General features: G+C 40.0%; 1 protein-coding gene across 21 annotated transcripts in view; it reads right to left on the bottom strand.

Moving 5' to 3' along the window:
- TRERF1 (transcriptional regulating factor 1) overlaps window positions 1-21,350 on the bottom strand; it is a 187,427-nt gene that overhangs the window by 98,100 nt on the left and 67,977 nt on the right. For 16 of the 21 annotated variants that reach the window (XM_039854787.1, XM_039854785.1, XM_039854789.1 and 13 more), the window contains one exon: window positions 14,847-14,929. The exons of 4 other annotated variants lie outside the window; for them this stretch is intronic. The gene's annotated coding sequence lies outside the window, so the exon portion shown is untranslated. Of the gene's footprint in view, window positions 1-14,846; window positions 14,930-17,594; window positions 20,725-21,350 lie in introns of those variants that run through there. One more of the 21 variants, XM_039854788.1, reaches the window with a different exon arrangement.

Genomic DNA, 21,350 nt, shown 5'->3' with positions numbered 1-21,350 from the left:
ACCAACCGATCGCCCACTTCGCTTTAACGCGGAGGGAAGTTCCATGGAGGATTAAAAAAAAGTGGTAAGACACTGACCTCAAAGAGTTAACAATGATTAAGGAGACAAAACCCATAGGAATGAAACAATTAGTATATCACAGGACACAGGGGGAAGTACTGACTGTGGAACACAGACCTTCAGCACAAAGAGAAGCACAGGTGGAAAAAGTCCACAAAGCTTCCCAGAGGAAGTGGAAGTAAAACCTGAGAAGACAGTGATAGGGGAGAGTTTTCCAGGCAGGAAGAAGACAACAGATACCTGTGATTTTTCTTAAAGAAATGAAAAGCAGATGTATAGTTATTACTCAAAATATTTCTAAATGGCACACATGTTCACAGGTCTTTGGTTTGAGCAAATGGGGGCTTTGCCAGTAGTGACTTTCAGAAATACAAGTTACATTTAAATGGAGAGATAGGCATCAAATCTAATTTCAGCTATCTACACTAAGGAGGTGGGGAATGGAAACATACTTAATTTGTAACGTCAGTCTGTGTGCATGCGCGTGCAATTGCGCGCACGCACACATACACACACAAACACACCTCTTTTCTGTATGTCTGTATTCAAGTGATCTGAACCAAATTCCATTCTTCTGTTAGAAAACCCCTACCTATAATTCAGGGAAGGAAAAACTGAATTACCAGGGGCAATCTACAAATTAATAACTGGGAATCAACCACATTAGTTTTCGCTATAATGATATTCATGAAGTATGAGCTGAAAGGCCACGTTTGATCTGATGGTACACTGGTCGGTCAATAACAAGTTAACAACTATTGACTGACTGTCTATTTAATGAAGAACTCTGAGCTGGTGTTGGGGGAGTGAGAAAGAAGGGCTAGTGGAAAAGATCAGGGAAAGAAGGTAGGATACAGTGAAAAGAAACGGAAGACTCATAAGGCATTGAGTCTGATCTTAGCTCTATGACTGACAAGGCCTTGGGTAAGTTGATTCCATGGTGAACTTCACTTCCTCATCCATGAACATGTCCTATCCACCTCTCAAGGTCATTTACAGTTCAAATGAGAGAATGTAAGCCTAAGTGCTTGGAAAAGCAGAAGGCTCTATATAATGCATCGTGGAGGTTTGGAGGTACCAACCCTGCTGCATTACCCTGTCTACTTTTCCAATAGTCCCCTGAATCTCCCCGACAGTCGTTTGTCCCATCCCCTCCACACAGTACGGGTTCAGGAAGGCATAGGATTCAAGTCAAGCCAACGAGGGACAACTGGACTTAATTCCAAGTCTTTGGTTGACCCATCAAGGAAGCTATCTTCTTTTCTCCCACTGGATGACAACAAGGAAACAGACCAATCCAGAAACTGCGGGATGCCGTCTTGGGGCCAGAAGGGGAGAATAGGCTTAAGAACGAAACCAACACTGAAGGAGAAAACTGGGTCTTGGGGACTTCATTTGAGCCCTGGATAAAGTCTGACCTGAAGCCAGGATTTACTCCTGGATTGCTTGGTCACATAAGCCAATACATTTTCTGTTTTTCTTAAACCAGTTTGGGTTGGTTTTCAGTTAATCTGTCACCTAACTGGTATAAAATGAGAGAAAACTGGCTAATGCAACGCTAAAAACCTTTCTAGTCCCTTACCAAATCCTTGTGGCTCCAAAAACTACCCAGGGAGCCATTTCATACCTAGTGTCCTCCCGAGGGAATGAAGACGTTAAGGAAATCAATCAAGGAAGAAGAAGAAGAAAGGCAATCATATGCAATAAGACTCAAGTGACGGACGGGGGATAAAATAACCCTAAATGATAAGCTGAAGAATCGGTTTCTGCCTCAGCTCTATTTTGGCATGTTTTCTCCAGATGTTTACCTATTCTCTTTGATGGTAACCACTGAGGAGTCCAGAGGAACAATACCAGTATCCTACTGATTTATATTTATATCTTAAAAAATTACTCAGGGCCACTGAGCTCATGTCCAAATTAAGTTTGCTGGAAATCTAATTTGGGATGAGTAATTTAATTTGGCTACTACAATTAAAAGTGGCGCAGTATTTGTGTTTTAGAGGAAAACCATATTAGATTCATCTAATCTTATTAGGTGAATATCACATTTAGATCATATTATATCTGGAACAGATAATATTGGGTTGATTTCTTTCATAAATCACTCAGGAGACTGAAGGGTCCAACTTTCTCCCCAGTCCCTGCCCACCCACCTGACACAGGTCAGAGCAGGCAGTGAATGTTAAAAAGGTCTTGTAAGAACTAACTGCACTGCACAGCCCTGGAATTCATGCACCCAAAACATTGCCAACAATAACTTCTTGAGTTTTGCTGATGAGTAAACTGAGGGCTCAGGTGGACAAGTGACTGGCTCAGGGTCACAGTCAGTGAGTAGCAGAGCTGAGACTACAGCTCAGTTCCGTGACCCCTAGTTTGGGTTCTTGCCACTCTACCACATATGTTTTTAATAAGATCTAACAGAAAAACAGCCAGAGGGCCTCTGAGACCCCTGCTGCTACTCACTTAGCTAAAACCATGGAGTCCCCTCAGACACCATCTATCGGCCTGTCTCCTTGCCTCTCTTAAGTATCCTGGGAAGATACAGAAGTCGGTCTCACTATCTCCATGGGTAACTTAGGCCAGTGCCCTAAATCCTTCTTGTCAAGTCCATTTTCTTGATGACCACCCCCTTGCTCTAAGATAACTAAAATTCACATTAAGAACATTCAAACCATATGACAGGTCAGGAAAAAGAATTTGCTTTATAAAAGGTATTAATTTCAAGAGTACTGCTAATCAGGCAGACTCAGTGGGTGTGATATCACACATTAGGATTCCAACTGTAGAGATTAATCTTAAAAAAAATGGATTATGGAGCAAAATCAAGAAAGGACAGGGCTAGATAAAAATATTTATAACATATGACAAGTTAATATAACATACTGCATAAAAATCTCTTATAAATGCTTGAAAAAAGATGGAGCACTGTAAAATAAAAATGAGAAAGGACTCAATGAGGCAATTCACACATACACATAAAATAAAGATTACTGATGGCTTCATGAAAAATGTTCAAACTCATTACTAAGCAAAACTTGCAAATTAAAACAATGTAATATCATTTTCAACAAATCAGCAAAAAACAAACAAATTAAAATACCCAGAATAGTCAAAGATATTCCAAAATCAGAATCCTTAGGCATTACTTGATGAAAGTATAAATTAGCCCACATTTCTCAAGGGCCATTTGGTAATACGTATTACCAGCTTAATTCTGAGCAAGTTCACTCTCAATAATTTTCCCTGAGGAAATAATCAGAGGGATACTCGAAGATTTATACACAAGGACATTTACAGCAGCGCTATTCATAATAATACAAATCTAGAGAAAGCTAACTGTACTATAATAGAAAAATGAATTATGATATATCAATACAGGGAGTAACATGTAGACATTAAAACCCATGTTTTTAAAAAAAAAAATTAGACAGGGAAATGCTCACAAAATGATGCTACAATTCAAAACTCTTAATAGGATGATTCCATTTTGTAAAAAATATATATATCATATACATTATAAATATAATAAATGGTGGCAGATTCAGCTAAATATCCAACAAATAATCATGCCTTTTCCAGAATGTAGTTTTCACTGGGAGACAGTTGCCCAGCCAGGGACTACATTTCCCAGCAGCCCTTGTGTCTAGGCAGTGCCATGTGACTATTCCCACTAAAGGAATATAGGTGGAAGTGATGTGAGGCATTTTCAGGCTGAGGTGGTTAGGAAGTGGAATGTCTTCTCTATGTACTCTTCTTCAATCTGCCAACTAGATACAGAGGACCCCAAAGCTCTAAAGAATGGAACAGCCACAAGATGGAAAGAGCCTAGGCAACTGGATCATTCACTGGAGGACTGTCAATCAGGGGCACCAATGTTCAACTGACTAAGAAAGAAATAAACCTCTGTTATGTTAGGTTGTAATTTGGGGTTTTAATTGTTTCTTCAGCAAGTGTTACACTAACTAATATACACATATAGAAAAATTACTGAAAGGAAAACTACCAAATTAAAGCTAAATTTTTTAAATGTATTCTTTTCTACCACAAACATGTCTTATTTGGTAACCAATCAAGTTTTTAAAATAAAAAAGCAAACTTTAGAGGGCAATGCTATGCAATGAAATCTCTTAGTAAAATACTGAATACAGTTACAAAATTAAAATGTAGAGAATTACAGAGGCTTAAAGGGAAAAAAATACAGATTTATAAACTTCAATGACACAAAAATGACACAAGGTTAAATGACAAACAAGAAACTGGGGGGGATGGCAATTCTTACAATATATGAAATATTAATATCCTTTAATATGTAAAGAACCCTTAGGAGTCAGTAAGTAGAGATAAATACAAAAATTAGGGGAAAAGATATAAACACCTAGTCACAAAATAAGAAATACTGACTTATGAAAAGATTTCTAAACTCACTATAACCAAAACCTGCAAATTAAAATATGATATTCTTTATTGATCAAATTGGCAAATATTTAAAATATTATGAATCTAGCATCCAGTGTTGCTGAAATTATGATGAAACGGGTAAACATATATGCTACAGGAAGCACTTCAAAATGGTATCACATTTTCAACAAGCAGTTTGGCATGATAGAGAAAAAAAGCCTTAAAAATCCTTTGGCATTCTAGATATTTGTCAAAAGAAATAAACAAGTATGTAAAAAAAACTGAATAGAAAAGAAATGAAACAATTTAGATATCCATCTGCAACAGACTGGTAAGAAAAATAAATTATGGCGTGTGTACATATTCGCATATTAGAATAATATACAGCCATAATTTTTAATTATGATATAAATGTATTAAAGCACAATAGAGTCTAGATATAAAAAAGGATACAAAACAATACAGATAGTATAATTTCTTAATTGTTTAACAGTATATATGTATAAGAACATATGTTGTAAATGCATTAGGAAAAAAAGTATGGAAAGATTTTTGTCAAAACGTTGATAGTTGCTATCTCCAGTGGGGTGGTATTATGGGTGACATTCATTTTCTTCTTTATACTTTTCTACATTTTATATGTTTTCACCTATGAACATGTTACTTTGATTTTATTCTTCATTTTATTATGAAAAATTCCAAACGTACACAAAAGTAGCAAGAATATATGTACTCATTGCCCCACTTTAATTACCATCCATGATTGACATTGTTTCATGTCCCGTACCCCTGGGTTATTTTAACATAAATCCTGGATGTATCGTTCATCCAATACATTAAGATTTTTAAATATTTAACATACTCAAACTCTCCACTAGATTATTTTAAAGCAAATACCTGATGTTCCATTTGTGTATAAATACTTTAGCATGTATCTTTAAAACATAGCCATAATAACAATATCACACCTAAAAATTAACAATAATATCAAATATCCAGTCAGTGTCCCAATTTCCCCAAATATCTCATATATACCTTTTACAGCTGGTTTGTTTAAATCAGGATCCAAACAAGATTTACAGTTGCATTTGGTTATGTCTTTTGAGTCTTTCTAAATTTATTACATAGTGACCCCCCTTTCCCATACCATTTTATTTATTGAACATATGGGTCATACGTCCCAAGAACTTCCTGATTGCATCCCTGTGGTGTCTTTTAACATAGTCCTCTATCCCCTGTATTTCCTCCCATCTGAGATTTACTACTAGTGTCTAATCAACTTCAGGTTGTACTATTTTTCTGTAAGAATATTTCAAATCAATTGTATTATTTTCATAACAAGACGAAAAAATGAAGCTAAAAAAATTAAAGGAACCCAAAGAAATGCTGACCTTGCTAATCCATCCATTTTAGCAATTCACTGAAACTCAGCATCCAGAAGTATTTTCAGAATACAGGCTAGGTTAATGCTTTCTCACACAAGAAAGATGCTCAGTGTCTATTCATGGACCAACTTATTTTTCCAAACACATTCTATTTACATTTTAAGTCCATCACCCCTTCTACCTCAGTGATAGAGTCTATCACCCTCCAAAGCAAGGGCACTTCCTCCACTGGATGCTTAAATCATCTAGGATTGCAAGTTGTCTCAAATATTTCTTCCTTTTCTTTCTTTTTAAAAAAATCTAATGTAAGCACATAAGTGAAAATTTGGAAATGAGAGAAAATGAAAGAACAAACCACCCAAAATTTCACCCCTTTAACAATCACTGTTATCTGTATATATCTATCCATACCATCATCATCAGGTATACACATTTTGTACCTAATTGTAATCAGTGAATATGGGTTTTAATAGTCCTTTAGCTCTCATTAAATACATTATAATTTTTTAGCTTATGTTAAGGGTATTAAAAAATAGCAATAATATATACATGTGTCCACAGCTCAGCTTGAGGAAGAGAACTTGACCAGCCCTCCAGGTAGCCCCACCTTGAGTCCCTCCCTCATCCACCCTTTCCTTCCACCACTATCCTAAAATTTTGTCTATGCTCACTTGGTCTTATAGTTCTTGCCACATGCATATGGATGTCTAAATACTACATTACTAGTTTTGCACACATTTGAACTTTATGTAATTGGAATCATCCTGTAGTGATTCTGCAACTTGTTTTTTTACTTAAGGTTATAATTCTTGAGATTCTTCTGTGTTGTCATAAGCAGCTATGGTTTGTTTATTTTAATAGCACAGCTATATAGCTGTATTCTACTGTGAAACTATACCACAATTTATATTGCAATTTCTGCACATAAAATTATATTGTGAATATCTTGTCACATTGCTACAAATCTTCAAAGTAATTGTTAATTATAGTAGAGTATTATGCTGGAAGAAAACTACTTTATTTTATAGTTACTCAACTGTTGGACATTAATTCTTTGTGTGTTTGCTTTGTAAATAATGCATCAGGGAGCATTTTTGTCTAAATAGCTTATTAAATATTTTGTATGATTTCCTTCCTAGGAGGATGTAGGAAGATGGTCCACAGAAGTGGTATTACTGGATCAAAATGTATGAATAATAAATATATAAATTGTAAACTTGCTGCACAATATTGCAATAGCACCAGAATTGGGGATAATCATTAAAAATATATTTTTTGGCAAATATGTCAAAATAGTACTTTACTGCTGTTTGAATCTACATGTCTCTTATTACAAAACTGAACATTTTCCATGTATTTATTTAGTGTTGTATTTAGTTATCTATTCAAGTGTCCTACCAAAGTTTTACTATCTCTCTTTTTAATTTGAGCATTTCACATAATAAAGATATTAATTCTGTCATGTTACTACAAATAATTTCTCAGTCTATTGTTTCTCCATTGTTTTTTTTACATGAAGAAATCTTTGATATTTCCTGTAGTTTGATTGACTATTATTTTCCTTTTGAATGTTTTTCTTTTGTTTCTAAGCAATATTCATTTCTATAAATTTCCCATGTCTCTACATTTTGCACTTAATTGTTTAATCCATCTGTAATTCATTCTGGGGAAGTCAAAATGATTTTTTCCAAACTGTTAACTAGGTATCAAGATTATTTATTCAATAATTTCCCTTCCCCACTGATTTGTGATAACTTCTTTATAATTGATTAAATTATTTTTGTGGGGGTCTATTTCCAAACTATCCTAGCTCATTTACTTCCTCCTTTTATGCCAGAACCACAGTGTTTTAATTACAAAGGCTTCATAATGCATTTTCATATCTGGTAGTGCTATATATTTTAATATTCAATAGATCTAACTTCCTTCCCCTAAAATCATTTTCAGAAATCCCAAGGGTTCTCATCTACTTATTTTTCAAATAGTCTTAGAACCATCTTGTGAAATTTTAAAAATCCTGATAGGACTTTGAGAGAAACGGTATTAGACTCACGAACTAAATTCAGAAATAGCTAAATCTTTCATTTGATTCTTACCATCTAGAAATAGGGTTTTTAGTTTTTAGAGAGTTTAAGTCTTTTTGGCCTTCAACTAAGCAATCTGTAGTTAATAATAATTTTATCCTTTTCTTTACAATATTTATTCTTCAAGTTACTATTTTGTAACTTTCTGCATAGGCTTTTTGTTTTGATCTCAATCACATCCAATGATGCCTTAATTGGGGCTCCAGTAAGTATAATGCCAGTGGATGTATTAAAATTTTTACCTTATTATATTAAAAAATGGTCATTTTATATATTCCTTTTAAAGCAGTTTATAAAAATTAAAAGTTGAATTGACTGAATACACTTTTGAAATTAATGAGATTGTTATATAGTTCTCCTTAAACAATTTATGTGAATCATATAAAACTATATGTATATGAAGCCATTCCTGCATTCCAGGAATATAACCTACTTGGGTATAGTGAAACATTCACATACTCTATTATTGAAATCTACTCATTAGAATTTTATCTAAAATTTTTACATTCCTAAGCGACATTGGTATAGAGCCTCCCTTTAGGGGCTTGCCAAATTTGTTATCAGGGTCATGTTTGCTTGACAGAGGATCTGGAAGTTTTCCACCTTTTTTTTTTTTTTATCAATACTGGAACAGTTTATATAACAGGAATTATCTGTTCCTTGAAAGTTTAGAAGGATTTTCAAAGGCCTTTTTAATTGAAAATATTCCACCTGGCATAGGTTATGTGTGCACGTGCATGCACACCTGTGTCCATGTGCACATTACCGTGTTTGTATATATTTAAAATGATACTGTAAGATATAGATCTCTAATGGCACAGGGAACAGTTTTATTATAATTGACGGCCTTTCTTTCCCCCATGAAAAGGGAGTAAATGCCCAAGATAATCAAGCGCTAAGAAAAAATCATTTTCCCAGGCTTTGGTTCCAAGAGTCTCCTTTTCGGAGGCCGGTAAAGGAGGCCATAGAAGTTGGTAGGGGAATAGTAAATACTGAACCATCCTAATTTCACTGAGGCTGACGAAGTTTAGCAACCATAACTTTATCACTGACATATAAAACGCGGAAACCTAAGATCTGAAAAGAAGCCAAGCAGATCATCAGTCTAACCCTACCTAATCCAGGTCACCTCTAAATCTATGTTAAAGGTCTTCCAGCTTCTGGTCCATCAAGCCATCTTCTCCAGATGTAGGACACCACACCTTTTCCAGGGCAATAAAAACTTGTAACTCTAAGGCTTTCTCTACTTACTGCAGGGCTCCTGGAATAATGACCTTCTAAGCACTTCAAGGGGCCACAAATAAAGATTCAAAATTGTTCTGGACTGAATGTTGGTGCCCCCCCCCAACCCCGAAATTCACAGGTTTAGGCCTTGGCCCCCAATCTGATGCTATTAGGAGGTGGGGCCTTTGGGAGTTAATTAGGTTAAGACGAGTCGCCAGAGTGGAGCCCCATGATGGAATCAGTGCCGTTATAAGAAAACGAAGACACCAGAGTTTCCTCCCTCCAGGATGCACCAAGAAGAGGTCATGTGAGCACACAGCAAGATGATGGCTGCCTACAAGCCAAGAGAAGAGATCTCAGAATGAAACCTACCTTGACAGCACCGTGAACTTGGACTTCCTGGCCTTCAGAACTGCGAGAAATAAATTTATATTGTCTAAGACACCTAGTCTACGGCAGCCTGAGTTGACTAAGACAAGAGAGTTGTGGTAACATCTGCCCCAAAAAAACACTGAGCTATCGCTCTGTAGACCGCATAGCTAGCTGTAGACTGAGATACACTTTAGAAGAAACAAGCGGTAAGGAGTCTCATCAAATTAAGATGGAGTGAAGATGCAAGGACTAGAAGATGCAAGGACTAGAAGATGCAAGGACTGTACCATATGAGCACATAAAAGCACAGAAACAGGACTCAAACAGTAACACTATGCCCAAGAATGAGGCTGTGGACAAGGCAATAACTACAGATGTGAGTGTGGCACAGAACAGTCTGCTTTTTCTTGAGAAAGACACTTCTTAGTTCATGTCCTTGTTCAAAAAGAACCCATGAAATGCTAGCGCTCAGTAAAGAGTTAGGAATACGACAGCTCTTGCCAGTCCAGATGACGAGCGTTAGGATAACCTGGCAGGAAGGCAGGGACTTCAAAATGCTCTTAGGCTCTAGAATTCCATGATTCCATTTAGGATTTCACACAGGCATGCAAGCAGTCTTTCTCTCCCCGTCAACCAGAGCAGGGAAGCTGCTTTCATGCCAGTCATGGCCTCGCACAGAAGCTTAATCCCTGGCTGGAAGGCAAAACATGTTTGTGGCAAAGCCAAGCAGGCATGTGAAGCGAAGCAGAATGAGGAACATTTTTATTACTGTTTTGGACGCCAGGGGTGATTGGGTGTATGTTTGGGGTTTTTTAAGGACTCCAAAAGGCATCTTAAGCCGTACTTTTTTGGCAACTCCAAGATACAATTGTTGCTACAAGTACTAACACCACCAGCTAATGTATACACTGCTTTTCTCAAAAACACTCTTTCCTTCCTGGGGCTTTTCAGACCAAACTAAGTTGTGTGTGTGTGTGTACTTTTCCACGCACAGATGCACACCACATACAACTAAAGGCCAAATCAAATTTAACAGATATTTCATTTTTTAGGGTTAAATTGTGGAAAAAGAAAAACTGTGGACATATCTTTTATTTTGAACAATTTAGATATTACAAAATTTTCTACCTAGTGGTGGAAAATTAAACTAACAATTTTAAGTTAATGGCTTGAGAGTAAACAATTCCTTTTAAAATGAGTTGGATTTATCAAGACTTTTATTCAAGTGAATTGCTTGCATCCCTTTAAATCAAAGACATTTCACTTAAGAGAATTCCAAGGCGCCAAGAGAGGCTCCAAAAAAGTATGATTTTTTCCCCCCTACAGTTGCACATTAAGTAGATAACTCTTCTTCTCAACACTTGTTATGGGTAGATGGCAGGCAGCACCCATTCCTGGTGTAGTTTTCACAGATAATATCAGAAAAATAAGAACAGTGTAGTAAATTCTTCCTAAAGCTGATTGTTTTCAATGTAAAGATTTATGTTTTATTCTTAAATTATCTTCTTCTATTTTCACATCAAGATAGACCTTTCTGTTATGAAACTGTGGTGACAGATGTTAGATTTTTAAAAAACATCATTCCTTGGAAAAATAAAAAATTGGTATCCCTAAACCAATCCCCCAAATCTTTTTATTTTGATAACGTCTTGGCCCAGGCGATCTACATGTGAGAACCACTTGTCTACAGCATCTTCCGAATGAACCAAAGAATTGGTTCAGGATCGATCATGTAGTTATCACTAGTTCTCATCTAGTTATCATAATAGTGCCTAACGTCAGGGGCAACAAACAATATAGAAAATTTAAGTAATTTTAATGAATACTCATGGAAGAGAGGGATAAAAATTTTTACAGTCTATAAATTCCTGGTTGCTTTAGAACTTTTTCTTCTATTCAGAGGCCCCTTGCAGCGCCATATTCCCCCTTGATCCACAAAGCCACCTCCTCCTGGTTTTTGAACACAGGTGAGTTTGAGGGCATTGTGCCAACCTGTGATCTCCCCACCATAACATGGGAACCCCAAAGAAAGACAGACACTACACCTTCCTAGGATTCTGAAAGGTCAGCCTTATGGTGCCAAAGGCTCTAAGAAAATGAGTCACAGTATTCTGTCAGCTGAAATTTCACTGAAATAAATGCCCAGGACTAGCTTCTGGCTACTGCAGCATCTCTGCCAATCCACGTGATCCTAGAATCCATCCACCCAAAAAAGCTTGACCGGGCTGGTTTGGGAAACCAAAGCCCAGAAAGGTCATTTGTCCCTCCAGAGACTCCAAACTGAGAACAAAGACAAGAAAATCAGCTGGGGCAGGTCATAACAGGCCATCAACTATTTAAAACATTTTTCAGCTAATATTTTAGAGTAAAATTAAAAATCCCTATTTTCCATGGATTACATACCTACCTTTAACTATATGCTACCTATATTTTTATTTAGGTTTTCCCCAAAATAAATTCTAAAAAAAAAAACCCATTTCAGAAAAAAAAAAGAAAAAAATCCATAAACACTAAATTTTTTAATACCCTTACTTATCTCATTTCTAACAGAGGTAATCAGTGACATAATATATTTGTTGTGAAAAGTTAATTTCATAGATTAAATATGCACTAAACACATAAATGTGACAATATTTTGAGATATATGATGCTAATAAAGGTAACATTTATTGGGCCAGCCATTGGCCCACTGGGCACTTTACTTAAATTACCTCGGTTAATCCTAACAACAAGCCTATAAAGTAGGTGCTATTCTTATTCCCATTTTATAGATGAGGTTATAAATGAGGAACCTCATTACTGTAATTTAATCTCCACTGACTCAAAATTTGAGTTCGGTGTTTACTCTGGCTATAAAAAGGTTGAATAAGCAAATTAGAAATTAAACAGGATTGAAAAAGGCATATTTAACCTACTAGAAGGTCCTAGGTTTTAAGACATGCTGAAAAGGAGATGCTAATTGCCAGCATTCCAACAGCACTGGGAAGATTCTGTCTGAAACTATGCTGTTAAAACACTTTAAAATCCAGACTTTTACTAGTTAAGAGTCATTTTCCTCTCACTATTACCCCAGCAATTAATGCAAACTAGTAAGGTTTCTATAGATGATACAGCATAGTAGATATCAGCTGCCACTCTTCCAAAACCTTTTCCTTCCTGAACAGTGCCCAGAGCTCTGCTTACTTGTATATCACTCACCTCTCTGCTCTACCCCGAAACCAGTCCTGGTGCTTTGGGGAAAGCTGACACATTCCTCCATAGAGACAATCAGAATTAAAAATCTCTCCTCCCCACCAATCAACAGGGAGCACTCGCCTGGCCATTGGGACTGGCTAAGGAATGAGCACATGACTCAATTCAGGCCAATGAAATGCCAGGGTTTGTTTGCTAGGAAGGGACTTCTGGGGAAGATAATTTCTTAGTCTTTTCAAGTTACTAGAAGGGATGCTTCTTTACTTCTGACCACAGGGGTGTGAAACGATGAGTCCAAGAACTTCTGCAGCCATTCTGCCTCCATGAGAGAAGCCAGCCTGAGGATGAACTGGCACCATGGAAGAGTGAGCAGAGAGATGGAAAGAAACTGGATGGTTGACATGCTGAGCTGTTGTTGATTCACACTCATCCTGCAGTCCACCCCATGATATGATTAATTAATCCCCTATGCTGTGGGAGCCTCTCTGAGTTTGGTTTTCTGATATTCACAACCCCAAAGAATCCAAAATGATAAATGAGAAATAAGCACTATCCTACAGCTTTATCCTAGCACTTGCTCAGATTTTGCTTTAACTGTTACTTATTGCTTTAAATGTTTTGTGTTATTTTTCTAGAGAAAATGTAATGGGCTTTCAAGAAAAACTTTCATGAATTAATGAATTCATGAATGGCCTTGGGCAAGTCACTTGACTTTCCTATGCCTTTTCAATTATAAAAAGAACTAAGTTTGACTAGAGAATTTCTGTTGCTCCTTCCAGACCTCACAGCCAATGGTTGGGGTCTAAAGTGAAAACAGCCTTTATAATATAATTCAAACAATCTGGATCTCTTGCTCGGTCAGATTTCCCATTTGTGCCTCTATATCCATCCTCCACCCTTCTCCATTCAGCTCTACATCCCCAGAAGTTCTGATCTCTGTGGACAGCATCAACATGGCTCCCTGCCTTCTGGATTCTGCTGAGTATACCTAATGGGAGGTGCCATCGGGAGACAGGAGAACCAAGGGGTGTTCAATGAGGATATTCTTTTGGCCCTTTCCCAGCCATGTTGTTGACTGCATCCTTCTACCAGAGATAGCCTTTCCATATGGCTTTTCTTTCCAGTTCTGATAACCACCCTCTTCCTTTCAGGCTTAGGCATGGGAACAACTCCCTGACATTCCTAGCCCTGAGATGCTTCAACATCCAGTGATGGTTTCTGTTATCCTGCCTACACCACTATAAACAGTCCCTTTTCAGTAGAGTCTCCTGGAGTACTCCACTAGAGTGAACCATCTGTTTCCTACTGGAACCCCAAGACACAATGGCTTAAAAGTTAAATAAAATCAGCCACGATAAAAAAGAAACAGAAGCAATCGATTCTGAGTCTCACATAAGAGAGCTAAAAAGTGTGGCACTTGCTGAGAAAAAGACCCGCACATGCCAAAAGAACCATATTAGACACCACTACCCTCCTTCCCTACTGTCACTGAGAATTTGTGGGAAATAGTCATCTCTTGCTAGACCAGGGTTTTATAACCTCAAAAAAAAAAAAAAAATCTGTTTCTACACAAATGTATCGACCCTTCAGATAGCTTCCATGTGGGACCTGGCAGAGGAATCACAGCTGTGTGTCTATTTTCTAAAGGGACAAATTGAACCTGGAAGAGAACATGGCCAGAGCTGATAAAAAACACTAGAAATGCCCCCAAGGCCTGCTCAAAGGCACCCTGATCCAGGAATCTGCCTCTGACGGACTCCGTGGATTTTCTCAGAGTGGCCATCCATGCTACAATTCTCCAGAGATGTCTAATTCTCTCTTAACACTTCTAGAACTACCATCCGTGAACGTCCTTTGGATTCTTCACTATTCACAACAATGCAAAGTCAAGGCAAACAAGACAGGATGCCCTTGGTGCCATTCCGACTGGTACTGAATTCCAATATATGACTCCACAATCACTGACCACTTCCCAGGCAAAGTTTTCCAGAAATCTATGGGTGTCCAGGCCCATAGCAGACCTCTGTCCCTTCTCAGGGCATTTTTCACACCACAATGGTCAAAGAAATGATCTTATAACCCCTTTCATCATAAAGCATTAAGACACCAAGAATTTCAGAGAAGCTACCTGTTTCAGGATTAAGAGGCTTAACCTTTCAGGGTCGTCCTGCTTCCATGTCTTCCTCCTTCAGCATCCTCCAGAGCCAGGGCCTGTAGGAGTGACCCAAACAGCACATTCAGGATATTTGGCTTAACACAGGAACAGATCATATCAATCAAGAGTGACCAGAAGCAACCAAAGATGGAGCCCTGAAAACCCCAATAGCCGCTGGACCTGCTCAGGAAGGGGACTCTGTAGAGGCTGCTGAGGAAGGTCCCAAGGAAGGAGCAGATTTAGGAGAGAAAGACACCCAACTCCATTCTCTTAGTCATTCAGGCCCAGAATCCAGGAGTCATTGTGACTCCCCTCTTTCCCTCACACACCATGTACAATCCATCAGCAAACGATGTCAGCTTTATCTTCAAAATATATCCAGGCCTCCATCACTTCTCACCACCTCCATTGCTACCACTTTGGTCTACACCAATAGTTTCTCTCATTAGGTTACTGCAGTAACCTCCTAACTGGTCTCTCTTCTTCTACCCTCGCCTTTCTACAATCCAGGTACCACATGCACTGAATTATGTTATGGTTTGAATTGTGTCTTCCTCAAATTCCTATACCGAAGTCCTAACCCTTGGCACCTCAGAATGTGATCTTATTTAGAAATAGGGTCATTGCTGATAAAATTAGCCAGTAAGATGAGATCATACTGGAGTAGAGTGGGTCCCTATTCCAATATGATTGGTGTCCCTATAAAAAGGGGGAAATCTGGACATAGACACCCACACAGGGCAAGCATCCTATGAAGACTGGCATTATGCTGCCACAAGCCAATGAACTACCAGAAGCGAGGAGAGGGGCCTGGCCAAATCCTTCCTTGGCACCTCCAGAGGGAGCGTGGCTCTATAGAAACCTTGATCTCAGACTTCTGGCTTCCAGAACTGTCGGACAACAAATTTCTGTTGTTAAAGTTGCCCAGTTTGTGGTACTTTATTATGGCAGCCCCAGCAAACTATTACACCAGGCCTCCCACAGTCGCCTAAGTGATCATTTAAAAATCACTCTTCTACTCAAAACACTCCGATAGTGCTTCATCTTTCTCAAAGTTAAAGACAAAATCCTTGAAATGACTTACAAGGCCCACATATCCTGGCCGGCCTCTTCTCTGACCTCTTCTACTCCTACTCTACGCTTCCTCAATTTCCTCCAGCCATAATGGCTTCCTCAAACATCCTAAGCAGGCACTTGCCTCAGGGCCTTCGCACTTGCTCTTCCCTCTACCTGAAACAGTCTTCTACCAGGCATCCTTTACTCCAGGTTTCTGCTCACATGTCACTTGCTCTGTGAGTCCTTCCACTCCCACTCCTGCATCCTTTCAATTCCCTTCCCTGTAGTATTTTTCTTTGTAGCTTTATTACTATCTGACATTTGTTTATGTTTTTATGTCTATTCTTTCACACTAGAGTATAAACTCTCTGAGAATAAGGATATTGTACTATGGTATAACTCAGAGTCCAACACAGGCAGGTGCTCAAGAAATAGTTGTTGAAAGATTTATTTGTGGAATCAAAGAAGCCAAGAGAAAAGAGTTACAAAAAGGAGGAAGTTGTCCACAGTGTTAAAAGCAGCAGAGTCCAGAAAGATAAGGGCTGAAGTGTCCGTTGGGTGTGGTAACATGGAAGCCAGGGTGACCTTAGAGAGGGCAGTTCCTATGGAAGGCAGGAACCCTCTGCGGCAAATCCACCAGGTCCCTTCCCCGTGCCAGGCTCCCCTCTCACAGGCGAAGCCAGCCTGAGTGGGCTGTGTCAGCCAAGGAGCAAAACCTGAGGGCAGATGCCTTCCAGACTTCTGTCTGTGAGGGAAGGAGAAACAGGAATGTGAAAAAAAGGAGGTGAAAGTTTGAAGAAAGACTTTATTGCTGAATAACTGAAGGGAGTGAGGTCCCAAGAGCTACAGGAGATGGGGGACCCATGTGCTGGAAGAAGGTTCTCTGTTCGGGGGAGGGAAAGGGTCCTTCTCTGAGTGGAAGGAAACCAGCTTGCAATGAGCCCAGATGCCAATACTCGCCCAGGAGGGGAGGCAGGAACCTGAATGGGCTCGCTGCTGTGGGAGAGTCCTGCAGGTATAGGGTTGGATCCGAAACCAAGCGCTTTCTTAGATTTTGTGCCCTAAGTGCCTCACTCACCTCAACCAGTACCGACTCCGATCCCTTGATTAGAGAGAGCTGGCTGCTGGCCAGCACCACTGAGGGCCCAGCCGAAACCAGAGGCCGTGGTCTCATACAGGCACAATCCCAATGGCTATGGGGTTTCTGGGACAGGTCCTCAGCAGCCTAGATTTAGGAGGAGAGGAACCCCAAAGAGCTCCATTCATTTCCGTCAAGGTTGCCTCATTCTTCCAGGCTTCTAGATTCAATCCTCTGAGGCTTCTTTGAGCCCTTCCACCCTTTCCACTCCCCCAATTCCTCCCAGTCGATCACAGACCATTCCTCTTACACTGAGAGGACTCCTACTTCTGAGCACCTACTATGCGCTGGATGCGACACAAGTTAAAATCCTTATACAACAGTCCTGTGAAGTGTTTTCAGCTTCTATTTACAGATGAAGTTCAAAAGATTAGTAAACTTGCTCAAGGTCACACAGGTAGCAAGTGACAGCTGGGATCTGAAACCTTCCATCTCTATTTTCTTTTCTATATTCATGACACTACCCTAGTCCAAGCCCTCAACATTTCATTTCTAATATCCAGCATGATAAATGTTATCCAACTCACCTCCCAGCAGCACTCCCCATTTACAATGCACAGATCCAGATGAACCTTCTTCCAGCACTGTTTTTACCTATCCCCATTCTATTTGATTGGCTTTGGTGGCTCCCCAATACAGGAAAATTTCAAACTCCACAGCCATCTCTCAGGATCCTTCATAAGCGATGCATATCCCTTTCTTTAACCTTGTTTCCCACAGGCACATTCGGCTCCACCCCCTCCATTTTGCTCCTCCCCTTTCTGTGACCCTGCCTTAAGATCCCAGCGCTGGGCACACTCCTCCCCCTGCAGCTCCACCCCTGTGACTGCCCTGTTTTCCTGCAGTCCACTGAGCGGTACCACCCCAGCTAGCTGAGCTTTCCCCTGCTCTTCTGAGCTCACTGCATTGATCTTCTCTTGGCAAGTGTTCCATTTGCTCATGTCGACTGCAAACCCCTTGAGGGTAATTAATATGTATTGAAAATGCTTGAAATTGCCCACTGCTCAACACCAGGTAAATGTTACTTGACCCACAGAATAATACTGATGAAGCTCAGATGATGTACCTCTAGAAGTTTTTCAGAAAATACAAGAGACCTGGATGTGTAAGGGAAGAAACAGAGGGCCTTCTTGAAGTTTTTGGAAGCATACCCATTCTTCCTTTGCGGGAGCATCCAGAGTCTGGCACTCTATACTAACAGCAATCCTAATAAGGTGGATGGTGGCCAGATTTAGCTCTTCCCTCCTCTTCCTGCTTCTACACACTCCAGGTCTTGGTATCCTTCCTTAGCTACCCTTTCGCACACTTTCATAGACATGGATAAAGATCCCATCTTCTTCCCTCTTCAAGGGAAGAGCTTGACATGTGAGAAATCTGGCTGAGGGGAGTTCATGGTGATTAGCGGGATTGTCAGTGCTGGGCTCCCTGAAGGAGGAAAAAGGATACTATACTATGTTTCTGGGAAATTGAGAGTTGGTCCTCATCAGCCACGGACCACACAGCAGTTCAGGGAGAGGATGGTTGGGAAAAGTGAAAGTTAGCAAAGTACTCAGAGCTATCAAATCACATCCCACACAGACAGAATGAGAGGCAGCTGAATAACAAGGGTTTGAGAGAAAATTATAGGGATCAAGGTGATGCTGTCTCCCAAGATGTCCAATAAGAAATCAAGATCTCCCCAAAACAGTGGAACCAAAGGCAAAATGTGGGCCTCGTGACATAGTTGAAATAACAGGAGCTCTAGAGTTGGGCCTGGGATCAAATCTTGACTTTGTCACCCAGTGGCTGTCCAACCTTGGACTGGTCGATTAACTTCTTTGAGCCAGGTTCTGCAGGAGCTAATGAGAAGCTCAAATAAAACAAGAAATGTACAGAAACATCTAACACAGTGCCTGGCATTATGTAAGGGGCCCAATAAATGTTGCTCCCTTCCCTCCTTCCAGCTTTCAGATCTCACAGCTCTCAAATCTCGCTAATAGGAACAAGTACAGAAGCTGCAGAGCATTTCCCAGTGGGAAAGTCTGCAAAGGATGACAAAAGTCAGCAAAAAGGAGGAGAACAAAAGGGCCACCCCACGGCCGCTAAGAGAGAAGGGCTGGACTTCTGTGAACGCCCAGGTTTCAAAACACACAAAGCTTCGAGCCTCAGACCAAACCCAAACAGGAAGTTTGTGACAAACTTAGCAAACATGCATGTACAACTGCAGGAGGTTGCACACCACTCAGAAAAGATGAAAAACCATCACTTCTTGACGGGGGGTAGGGAATCGGTGTGGAATAAAAGAAGTGTGCTTGGCCAAAGTTCCAAATGTACAAAACTCGTTCTGGGTGCCAGGGAGCTCCTCACTCTAAGAACATGGGCCAAATCACGTGGAGCTGCTCTGGTTTTTCAAAGCCAGGGTCTGGCAGCTCCTCCCCACTTTTTGTCCCTCCCCTACCTCCTCAGGCATCAAGGACAGCGAACACTCTGAACAGTCAATCAGGGGTCTGGATGACTTAGATGTGTGGGGTCATTTTTCAGCTGGGAGAACTCAGCACAGAAAGAGGAAGTGATGTGAGGGGGTCCCACAGAACTCGATCTCCATCTGGCTGCCCGGCCAGTGCATGTCTCATCAGGCCCCCTAGTGCTCCACAACGGGGGCCCTCAGGCTGCCATTTTTCCTCCTCTGAAATCCTGCCTGGCACTAACATTTTCATGTGTACTGTTTGCACTGGTATGGGGAGCTATCATTTCAGTTCGTTCATTTCTAAGTGCAGGCAAAGATGGACACGCCTAACCTCCATGATCTGTGTCCCATCTCCCCAACCAAAGTGAAAACTAGGTGCTTCCTTCCCCTTTGTCCACTATCTCCCAGAATCTGTGGATTGAGCCTTGATACTAGGCCATATGTTTGGTGGGTATGCTCCAGAAAATACTTGGTAACTTAATAAACACATCAATACTCTTCTTGATCCACCTTCAGCAGACAGATCCTTGGTTCTGCCCCTCCTGGGTAAATGGCCCAATTGTGAACTCAATCCCCTGACTATCAGCCTCACTGCCCGCCTCCTCTCTCAGCACCTCCGGCAGTGGTTTCCCCACCTCCCCAAGTTAGGTTCCTTTAAAAAAAAAATGACTCATTTAGGAAGAGACAAAACCCAAAACTTCAATGGTAAAGATAAAACAGCACCAAGTCTCTTTAAACACCTCCTACTCCATGTAGAATTTAGATCTGATAAAACCTCCCCAAACTGGACCTCCTAATTTGGAACTTACGGTATACACAATTCTTCTAGCAAAAACATTTCCAGTAATGTCTTCTCTCTGAACTCTTCGGGGTCATCTTTGCAAATGGAGGTGCCCTCAGGGCTCCAGTCAATAGCTTTTTCAAAATGAGGGAATGAGATATTATTATTATTTAATGCCTAGAACACCTGGTCTCATTCCACCTAGTGGGGGAATGAGATATTAAAGTCCACGCTTTCGATTCCGGGGGGGGGGTGTCAAAAGTGAATTATTTGATGTTTTACTATGTTTATGATTCTTGACTTAATGGAGAAAGAACGTTGGCATTATCTCATTGGCCTAAGGAGAATTATGGGGAGTTTTTCATAAAAAGTAAGACTTCTTAGTATGTAAGAAGTTTACAACTTTTGTGCACAGTATGTGAAAGGAACAAAATTGTATAATACAATACACAGAATCATAACATTTTAGAGCTAAAATGAGCAATTAGGATGATCCAGGGCTTCTCTAATGTTGGCTGCGTTAAAAAATTCCCAGGCCCCGCTCCCACAGATTTCCTTTTTTTCTTTTATGTTTCCCAGTGACTTTAATGTGCCTCCAGGGTTGAAAACCACTGATCAGGTGCTAAGAAAATTGAGATCTGAAGAAATTAAGGTTCAGTCCAAGACTGCTCTGACAGACGCAACACCAGAACCAAATCCGACACAACTCCTCATCCAGTTCTGCAGTGTCACTCAAATTTTTTAGTATTCGTAGATATGTTAAAATCTTTCTTTTTTAATTTTGGGGGACTAGAAGTTCCCGACTTTTCGTTTTGTTAAGCAAGAGTATTTTTATAAATATCTACCAAAAACTATCACTGCTTCCTGACAAGTCTCTTGCTCGTTTGCATACCTGCCATCCTCTCCACCCCGATCCCAGCCCAGGAGGTAAGATCTGACAATACGTGGTCCTGGCCGCAGCCTCTCACCTCTACTCACCCTGCTCCTCACCAACACCCATGTGACAAATCCACAATATCTATTTCTGGAAGTCCCTTCACTAACCACAAACTATTT

The sequence above is a fragment of the Pteropus medius genome, unplaced genomic scaffold (genome assembly GCF_902729225.1).
Source record: "Pteropus medius unplaced genomic scaffold, Ma_sr-lr_union100, whole genome shotgun sequence".
Lineage (NCBI taxonomy): Eukaryota > Metazoa > Chordata > Mammalia > Chiroptera > Pteropodidae > Pteropus > Pteropus medius.
This window is presented reverse-complemented; position numbering and strand designations above follow the sequence as displayed.